Raw genomic sequence first — 11,126 nt, 5'->3', positions numbered from 1 at the left:
TGTTAAATCCATTAATCGCATTTAATAATACAACTTTGTGTTAATGTAATATACGTGTTATACTGTATATATATATATATATATATATATATATATATTAAATAGCATTGTGTATAATATTCTAATTAATAATTATAAAAGTTAAATTAATAATGTAATTTATAAGTAAAATGAAAGTAGGAACCATTAAAATATTACATTTCCGCATTTGGCAGACTATTCCCAGACAGCAACATAGTATCAGCACAGATCCAGCCCACTTCTGGTATGTGGAATCCACATGTACCAGATGTGGCCCGGATCTGGGCCGACACTATTGGCGCTTTTCCACTGCGTGGTACGGCTCGGTGCGGCTCAGTAGGGTTCGGCACGGCGCAGCATGGTTCGGCTCGCTTCGCTTTTCCACTGCGTGGTACGACTCAGCTCGGCGCAGCACGGCTCGGTTCACTTTAGCTCGGTTGCTTTTCCACTGCAGTTAGTACCGCTTCAAAGTGGGTGGGATTATGACTGATCGTTATAGTTTATCCGCTCCTCGGCAACCAACAAGAGGAACGTCTGCACTTCTCGTCCACTGACCACGATTCAGCCATTTCTTTTTTGGAAGTTTTTCTTCAAGCAAGTCAAGCAAGTAGTTTTAAAACAGGTGCTACAGCGGTGGCTGTAAGTGAGCCGTACCGAGCCGAGCCGTACTGTACCATTCAGTGGAAAAGTGCCACAAGTGAGCCGTACTGAGCCGAGCCGTACTGTACCATGCAGTGGAAAAGCGTCACGAGTGAGCCGCACCGAGCCGAGCCGTACTGTACCATGCAGTGGAAAAGCGTCACAAGTGAGCCGCACCGAGCCGAGCCGTACTGTACCATGCAGTGGAAAAGCGTCACAAGTGAGCCGCACCGAGCCGAGCCGTACTGTACCATGCAGTGGAAAAGCGCCACCAGTGAACCGCACCGAGCCGAGCCGTACTGTACCATGCAGTGGAAAAGCGCCACCAGTGAGCTGCACCGAGCCGAGCCGTACTGTACCATGCAGTGGAAAAGCGTCACAAGTGAGCCGTTGCGAGCCGAGCCGTACTGTACCATGCAGTGGAAAAGCGCCACCAGTGAGCCGCACCGAGCCGAGCCGTACTGTACCATGCAGTGGAAAAGCGTCACAAGTGAGCCGCACCGAGCCGAGCCGAACTGTACCATGCAGTGGAAAAGCGTCACAAGTGAGCCGCACCGAGCCGAGCCGTACTGTACCATGCAGTGGAAAAGCGCCACCAGTGAGCCGCACCGAGCCGAGCCGAACTGTACCATGCAGTGGAAAAGCGTCACAAGTGAGCCGCACCGAGCCGAGCCGTACTGTACCATGCAGTGGAAAAGCGTCACAAGTGAGCTGCACCGAGCCGAGCCGTACTGTACCATGCAGTGGAAAAGCGTCACAAGTGAGCCGTACCGAGCCGAGCCGTACTGTACCATGCAGTGGAAAAGCGCCTATATAGTGGAAACATGCACCTATGACAATATAAAAAACATGCACTTGCATGATTAGACATTTGAATCAAAACGACCTATGAATCCTAAAATATAGCCCTTCCCAATGTGATAACAGCCCCAGTCTCTGGTGGTGCATAGCGCTAGCAACGGCAAGGTCATTGGTTTATCATATGATTAATCACAATTATTTCACCCTGTGCAACTAATTGAAGCCCAACTTGCTCGGCTGTCTAACTAATACTCAGACATCATATTCGGTTTTGAAGACACATTAGCTTAAATGGACCTTTTTTTATGGGTAATTGCTTTCAGGCTAGCTCTGCGGGCCGATCCACTAAACACCCGCACACTTTCATCTATCACACATCACAGTCAAGATCCCAGTTTATTATTCCCCCTTTTTTCATTTTCCTTACACCTGAGGGGTTAATCTTCTTCTGTAGTACTAATGGAATCCTAACAATTACACAGTCTGCCCCCTACCAACAGCCACCTCTGTGTTTAACACTTCATGGCTTCAAGGTGACTGTTGATTATTTTCTGTATTTTCCCCCCCTTCCAGGCTTTTCTTTTATGTGTGCGTCAGGGCGAGGAGAGAAAAGTGTCTATCATATGAAATCAGTTTTCCTCCTCCCAGTTTGCGGGTCAGCAGTCCCACAGGAGTGGGCATATTACATAAATTAAGTTTAGGCTCAATTTTCTTTGCCCTACAAAGAATAGGTCACCTTGAACAAATTCAGCTCAAACTAGCATGCAAGCTAATAATCGGCGTGTCTAACCAAGACAAATGGAACGCCAGTAAACTCGACTTTATCCATTTCACCGCCAGTCATAATTCCTCTGCCAGGATTTACCACCCGAGGTCCTGTCTGACATTATCTTCCTTTTATGATGACTGAGTGTTCAGGTTGTGAGCTACACCGACGGAGGAAGGATGAGATTTCCAGATGTGTCATATATTTGTGCTGTTTTCTCATGGGTCTTGGAAACCTGAGACCTTCTCATTAATTTTGAAAATACCAAATAAATCAGCTGGGTAGTCCGGAAGTTGCAGTATAGTGGACAGAGAGATCCGACTGACCTTTATAGTCACTGTGCTTCACTGCAGTGAATGACTTGTGACATTAATCTGCCGAAAGTCTGCAAGAGAAAAATTGGATGAGGTAAATCATTAAAAGCTTACGGTGATGGATTTCTGAAGGGGCTTAACTCTGATTCGTCACACTAGTAGAGCATCCTTGCCTTGGTAAACACGTTAAAAAGAGAGTGAGAGAGAAAGAGAGATGGACAACAGGAAGAGATGACAGCTTGTGTATGCATCTCTCTCTCTTTTACTCAAACAGTCATCATAGTTCTAGAACTCAATATTACATTATATATATATATATATATATATATATATATATATATATATATATATATTATATTTATATTATATAAAACATATATTATATATACTGTATACTACCATTATTGTATTGTACTGTATTTTTTCAGCAAGATGTATTAAATTGATCCAAAGGGATTGTAAAGATATATATATATATATGTTACAAATAATTTATATTTAAAATAAATGCAACATAATTTCTTTTGAAATGTCTATTTGTATGGGAAAAATAGAAAGCCCCTTGGCCTCTGTCCATCATGGCCTCCTAATCATCCCCATATATACTGATTGGCTTCATCACTGTCTCCTCTCCACCAGTAAGCTGGTGTGTGGTGGGCGTTCTGGCGCAATATGGCTGCCGTCGCATCATCCAGGTGGATGCTGCACATTGGTGGTGGTTGAGGAGATACATATACAGATATACTTATACATATATACATACAGTATATATATGGCAAAGTTGTATATATGATGGCAAAGCTGAATTTTCAGCATCATATATGTAAAGTGTGTACACTTTTGCAGGTCAAATACTTCATGCTGCACAGGACGTAAGATTACTCTCTTACTCGTTCAATAAAGTGAACATCCCTACTTTATTACATCCACGTTATGTAATTGTTTTTAAAGATAACTTTAACTGCAGAACAGGTACAATAAAACTGATATGGGCACAAACAAATCCAAGACAATAATATCACAAAGTAGATTAAATTCCCTCTGCTGTTCAGAAGGCTCAGACAATGACATTTCAGAAGTACGGTCAGTGGATTTAGAAGAACAGATATTGCATTTCACAGCGGTTACAAGAGGACAGGTCTGTTTATGATTTCCATAAATATATCTCAAAGGGGTTACTGTCATATTGAATGAGGCAAAATATTCCTCTCGTGCCTTAGAATGCAAGACTGCCTCTGGCCAGCACATGTAACTTCACTACAAGTTTCGATCAACAAGTACAGTCACAGCCAATCAGAACTTATTTGATTAATTAATTTGGGCCACTGAGATTTCACTGTGGGCAGGGAAAACCTAGCAAAAGGTAACAAACAGAACTTTGTTGTGTTCTTGTGTGACCTCCATACTCAAGGGGGTGATAGAGTAACCTTAAAATGTTTGAGCAATTACACTGAATGAGTTCCTATATGTTGAGCTCAAATGATATCCTAGCCAGCTATAAATAAATTGTTAACCAACTTTAATTTAACAGGAGTTTTCACTTCAAACATTTGCTGTAGCATAACAGTTGTTGACGTGCAAGAAAAAACTGACTGTAGAAAAAAGCAATTAGAGCTAATTCTCGCTGATGCGACCCATTCGAACAAAAAAGCTAGCCTTTCTCTCTCCCTTTATTAATAGGGTTTTTGTTTGCAAACAAATCAGTATATTTTAATGAATCTGAAGTTAATTAATTATTTTAGTTCACGCACTGAGACATATTATTCTTTCACTGAACCAAACCTTTCATTTATCAAAAACCTGGGAAATATTGTGTCTCATTCATAATTCATAATTGCATGGATTATTCCGTATTTGAACACTGTGGTAGATTTTTCCCTAAACCTGACTTATGTTGCCTATCGAACACTATCACTAGGTAGTAAGGTCTCTAGTGTTTCGCTAAATAGTTGCCTCTGAACGCGCAGGTTGACAACAATCTAACCCCGCCTAAGAGTCGAACGACGTCTCGTCCCCAATCGATCACTATCACTTGGTGGTAAGGTCTCTAGTGTTTCACTAAATAACTTGCTCCCTATCTAACTTGGTTCCTTATCTAACTTGCTTCCTGCGCAGGAATAATCGAAAAACAGACTTCAGCAAATGTCCTTTAAATGCTTTAATCAGGGCCGGGAGAGTACTCGCAGTTCTCAGAGCATCTCTCCAAAGAAGGATCTCAGACAAATTCCATTGAGAATCCCACCCTAAAACATGAATACAACAGTTTTTATAGAAGGTTATGGCAAAATTACATGATACATTACATAATTTCCCCACAATTTTATTGGTTCTTCATATGCAAACTCTCCTGTTACTAGGTAGGAGCAAAATCTGTTTTTGTTGATTACTAATAACAAGGTTTCAAGTTTAGACATCTGTCTAGGTTCATTTCCCATATTTGTTATTTATACACAAACACACACACACACACACACACACACACACACACACACACACACACACACACACACACACACACACACACACACACACACACACACACACACACACACACACACACACACACACACACACTCTCTCTAAGTCACAAGTTTTCTCTTGGTTTCGAACAGTACATTCTGTTCAAATGTTAGATGTTAAATAAGGTTAGATGTTAGAATCATTGGTTAGTTTAATATATAGTTTAAAATTTCACCCCGCAACACGCAGGAGATTTTCCTACATTTTTTATAAAATTTAGTAGGACTGTACACAGTATGCATGCTTAGTAAAAACAGCCATTGAGTGTGAATGAAAGGGATGAACTGCTTTATCTCGTTTATAAATGAATCAAATGAATCAGGCATCTAGTTTATGGATGAACATCTACATAAAACTTATTTCCTCAGCCTCAGTGCATTCACACAGAAAAAAAACAGCAGTTCTAGTGCACTGAAAAGCCATGTACCATCTGTATCGACCTGTGAGAACTGCAATTTGACAGACAGGTAAAGATGTACACAGGCTTGATATTTGCTCATGATTCATTCTTCAATGCCAATACGAACAGCTTGTGATTTTTAGCAAGCCACCAGTCGCCTTGGACACGATCGTTGCCTTGCACATATACGGCCCCAGATCATGAAAGCGTCAAGCCATGTCATATAGGAAGCAAAGGCAGCCACACAGAAGCAGCCGCATGCCTCAGTGGCGTATGAGAAGGGTGTTTAAAATGCAAACTTTTAAAAGGGCAGCACAGTAAATATCCTCTGCGGAGCGCTGATAAGGTCAACTGTCAGTCTTCAGGCACCATGAGGCAGAGAATGTGAAAATGGGACAATTCATATCCCCTCTTTAAACTGTCATAGCAGGGCTTGTCATGCATGCCATTACATGGGGCCGGACTGTAACAAGCTCCCTGGGATGTAAAAAGATATGCACATAATAAAAGCGCCCTCGCCAGTCTGCCAGTGATTGACTGTGAGTGCAGCCGTGGGCGACACAGGGCTGTGCCCACCTATGGCTTGTGAATAGTTTTCTATTTATAAAGATATGGAACCTGCTGTTTTATAGCTGTGTAGAGATGAGATTTGGGGCAGGATAGCACACAAACACTCTCAAGAACGTCTTGCAGGAGCCGTGAGAGAGATTTTGATTCACAATGGAAGAAGGGGCAAGCTCTCACTTGAAAACTTTCACTTCGTTTGCCCTTTTAAACACACACTCTAACTGCGTGCTGTAGACGTGCATGGTTAGAGCGTGTTCGAGCTTTGAAAAGTGAAGATGATGAAGATGATTCAGGCCATGCCTGCTGAAACTAATTTTTTTCTTAACTAAACTTAATTTCATTATTTTTGAAACTTACTGGCAAAATCTGAGTGAAAATTCAAATGTGTCAGAAATCATACTGGTTAAAAATGTGTTTAGGAAGATATGAAGCCAGCCAATAACAGAGTTTGAGAAAGTGCTTGGCTACATCCGAATATGCATACTTCTCCACTATATAGTAGGAAAACAGAATGTGAAAAAAGTAGTATGTCCGAATTCATAAAACTAGAGGCGAAAATATGATCTGCAATTTGACGAGGTTCTGAGGTTTGTGTATAGAACATACTATTTAATGGTCGTGAAGTAAGTACTTTTTCAAAAGAATCATGCAATTTCGGATGGAGCTCTTGATAGTTTTCAATGCAGGAACCATCAGCGAATGGACTTTGGGGTCAAAGGGATCAAATTTAGCTGGTTAGATATGGCCTTGTTAGCGCACCACGGTAAAAGTTGGAACTATATAATTTGGTTCTAACAAAGCATTTTTGTCCATTGAAAACCATTTAAAATTAGCCATTCAAATTTACATTTGGCAGACTTTTTAATCCAGTGACTTCCAAGTATATTTTCTTCAAACCATGTGAAAAACTGTTTGTATTCTCACTAAATAATTGCATTGCTATTGCTAACAATTCATTATATTATAATAGATGTTTTACCAGTACCTGATTCTATTTTACGGCTTTTAAACACGAGAAATTAAGCCATCCAGCATTTTCATGACATTGTAGCTAGTTTTTACATCTTGATGGTTATGAAAATAGCATATGTTGAATATGCTTTATTGTTAAGAATAGCATGCACCAAGGAACTGTGCACAACAAGATAAAGGACATATGTTAAAGTAAATAGGGTCAATGATTTCTATAACTCAGTGGTTATGCAGAGGCACAATCTGTTAATTCCTCTGTAATGTGAAAACCGCTCCTGTTGTGGCATCAGACCCCATATATTTCATTAAACTGTCATCAGGCTGAAACACAAGCCTGAATCACAAGGCGCCAGTCTAATTCTGCCCCCCCTCCTGTCTCCACTGTCTACACTCACTGTCACTGATATTAAACAAATATTTTCGCTCTGGTGGAGGGAGATCTAGCAGCAGGCCGAATTCAATGTGGCTTTGTGTTGAAAGAATGAAAGCCAAAAGAAGGGAAATTAGTTTGTAGGTGTAAAAACAAGACGGAGTGAATTGGCTTCCAAGGATCACCATTTTAGTTTGTGCAACGGTATTTATATTGCATTTTTATCATTGCATATGTTTCCCAACAGACCTTGGATTGGTAGTAACAAAAATGAGCTTGCTCTCATTTTATTAGAGCTGCCAATCAATATAAATTTAATTTAATGACAATATATACCAAATTAAATACATATATTAATTGCCACTCAATAAAGATTATTCAAATTACTGTGGCAGACAAAAGCATTGAATGGACATTTTTGAATGAATATATATATATATATATATATATATATATATATATATATATATATATATATATATATATATATATCTGCATCTTTATTGACGCGTAACTTAATCCATCTTGAGGAGCCCTCCAGCAGTCTTCCTGCACGCTGTGCATTACAAGCAGACGATTGTGGCCCTATCTTTATTTATTTAAGCCTCATAATGAATTCTCGGATGGAAGAGACACAAATGATGATAAATTCCTGCCTCTGACTTTGTGGTAATGCCGTATTTACCAGAAGTCAATCAATTTGCCATAGCAGTGCGTCGGGCAGGGAATGCATTGTGGGAGAAGGAGCAAAAATGGAGATTGATTCTTAAAGGGTGATGCTCTCTCAATCACCCAGCTGTTGCAGATACCGACTAAAGGATGATGGATGACACTGCGTCGTTGGCTGGCCGGTGTGTCCAGTTATGGCTAAAGAAGCACACCTGTTCTAGTTTCAATCCTCCCTGTCCAAGGAAATAGAGTGTGAGGTTTTCTGTTTATCCACGAGCACAAATGAGACAGACCTTAAAATGGTGGTGAGCCTCCATTCTCAGTATGTCAAACTAGGATTTGTGACCTTTATTGTCATTTAAAGAAACTAAATGTTCACATTTATATGGCAGGTTTACAGTTAATAGGGAATATCATTTTTAAATAAAAAAATTCAATCCTTTACTGTTTCTGAAAAAAACGTTTGATAAGCAGAATTGTTTTATATCATGCAATGTACATTAGTGGCCAAAAGTGATGTCCGGAGGGGATATTTGTTTTCAATTACCCTACAAGTTTGTTAAAACCACCAAAAAACATAGGAGGAAAAACATATTTAAAAATGATCTGAAAAAAATTATTTGGCAAAACAGGCAAACTACTGCTACAGGGTTTATTTTGTTATGCAAAAACAAAACAAAAAGCCCACATGAAAAGGCATACATTGAATACAACATAGTTAGCCATTAATTAATAGTCATTAATTCATTGGTTCGCTCTTGTTTTTGCATGCGTTCATAATTTCTTTGTATGACAGCCTGGCCAAAAATTATATCCACAGAATTTGGCATGTGTCATTGGTTTTTCACAAATAAAACAATTGACTCCAAGTGCAACTATACACAATATGCTTACAAAATTGTTGACACATTTTTAATTATATTTGAATGAAGGGTGAGGATGTCAAATTTCTAAGGCTGGATATCACTTTTGGCCTCTAACTTTGGCTTATTGGTTTTATTTGCTAAATAAAATGCAATGGTTAAAATAAAATTTATAAATAAAACAAACAAAAAATAAAATAAACAAAATTCACTGAGGCCACCATGATGACATAAATCAAAGTTGTAGATTTCTGATTCTGAGTCGAATGGAACATAATATTTGGAGCCTTATTTTAGCATGACCATTAATCGGTTATTAAAGTTTGTTCCACAGAAGAACGTTGGTAACACTTGGTCCTTCAACTAACTACAGTATAAATAACTTTGCAACTACTTGTCAACTTATTCTACTAACTCGAACCCTAACCTAAAGTCTACTATGCAGTTGCAATGTTACTGTTGGGGGAGCATCAAAATAAAGTGTTAGCAGACATTAAAGGGTTAGTTCACCCAAAAATGAAAATGATGTCATTAATGACTCACCCTCATGTCGCTCCAAGCACGTAAGACCTCCGTTCATCTTCGGAACACAGTTTAAGATATTTTAGATTTAGTCCGAGAGCTTTTTGTCCCTCCATTGAAAATCTATGTATGGTATACTGTCCTTGTCCAGAAAGGCAATAAAGACATCATCAAAGTAGTCCACGTGTCCGCAGGGGGTTAGTTAGAATTTTTTGAAGCATCGAAAATACATTTTGTGCCAAAAATAACAAAAACAACGACTTTATTCAGCATTGTATTCTCTTCCGGTTCTGTTGTCAATCCGCGTTCACGAGTCCGCTGACGTAAGACGAGCTGACGTGTATCTGGTGCGCCCGAGCTTCGTTTACAGTCTGAGGGAGACGCACGCTGGAAACAAAACAATCTTTACAAACCTGTCTAAGGATTTCGACACAGGGGAAAACTTGCATTTTTTTTTAACCAGACATATTTATTTGAACCCGAATACACGGACGCACCAGATAACACGTCAGCAGCGTGACTGGCCTCGTGAACGCGGATAGTATACCGTACATAGATTTTCAATGGAGGGACAGAAAACTCTCGGACTAAATCTAAAATATCTTAAACTGTGTTCCGAAGATGAACGGAGGTCTTACGGGCTTGGAACGACATGAGGGTGAGTCATTAATGACATAATTTTCATTTTTGGGTGAACTAACCCTTTAAGCAGATAAACTACTAATACTCTATTGAGAGTTAGTTGCAAAGTTACTTATTTAGTAGAATGTCTAAAGTGGACCATCGAAATAAAGTGTTTCCAGAAATTCCTACGGTTTTGGAAGGACATGAGGGTGAGTGAAATATATAAGAACTATCCCTTTATGCCAAAATGAGCAGAAAATATCCCATGGCAGAGCAAGGCAGACTCTAATGAGGGAAAACATGATCAATATTTCCGACCTCTTGGACTCGCGCCAATTCTGAAAGGTCAGAGATCAAGTAGGCTTGAGTTCTCCCGTTAAGACGTCATTAGCACTTTAAGTGGAGCATCATTGTCTTCTGTCTCTCCATTTCTTTAAGGTTAATTGAGTGAGGGCATGTCCTGTCACTGAGCTCAACATTAATATATTCTTTTCTTAACACCGCAAATCTCTTGAGGAAGAGAGCAGGCCCTCCAGCACACATTTTAATTATATTAGAATAAATATGATTGATGCTTTTTTTTCAATTGAGACCCACGCCGAGACTTAATGTCAACATTCATTAAGCAGCCTTGCATTTCAATAAGCAAATATTTAACCTGGGATACGTTTTCATTATTAAATAATTCTAATGAAACATAACTTATTCCTCCTTTTCTTTTTCCTTTCTCCTCTGTAAATTTTTTTATGTTTTCAGGACACTGAAGCATCTACCGCTCCAAGTTCTTCAGTTGTACAGTCTGGATTTGTGGTCTAGTCTTGCCTTTAATGGCAGCACAACAGAGGCAGCCTAAGGCATCACAGATGTGTTATAAGCGGCTCCAGAGAGTCAGACCACTGTCAGAGCCCACCCAGCCCGCAGGTGCACATCCACATCCACAGACACACAGCTGCCAGAGAGAGCTGTCATTATCAGAAACAAGAGAAAGCAAGAGAGAGACAGATGGAGAGAGAGAGGAAAAAGGCCTATGTTCATAATGAAATAGAATACTGTTCACAACGTTATGGTTAAAAAACAC

This window comes from Siphateles boraxobius, unplaced genomic scaffold (assembly GCF_051911475.1).
Source record: "Siphateles boraxobius isolate OS27281-9 unplaced genomic scaffold, OSU_SipBor_1 26, whole genome shotgun sequence".
Taxonomy (NCBI): domain Eukaryota; kingdom Metazoa; phylum Chordata; class Actinopteri; order Cypriniformes; family Leuciscidae; genus Siphateles; species Siphateles boraxobius.
The sequence above is the reverse complement of the archived record's forward strand: the minus strand, read 5'-3'. Positions refer to the sequence as shown.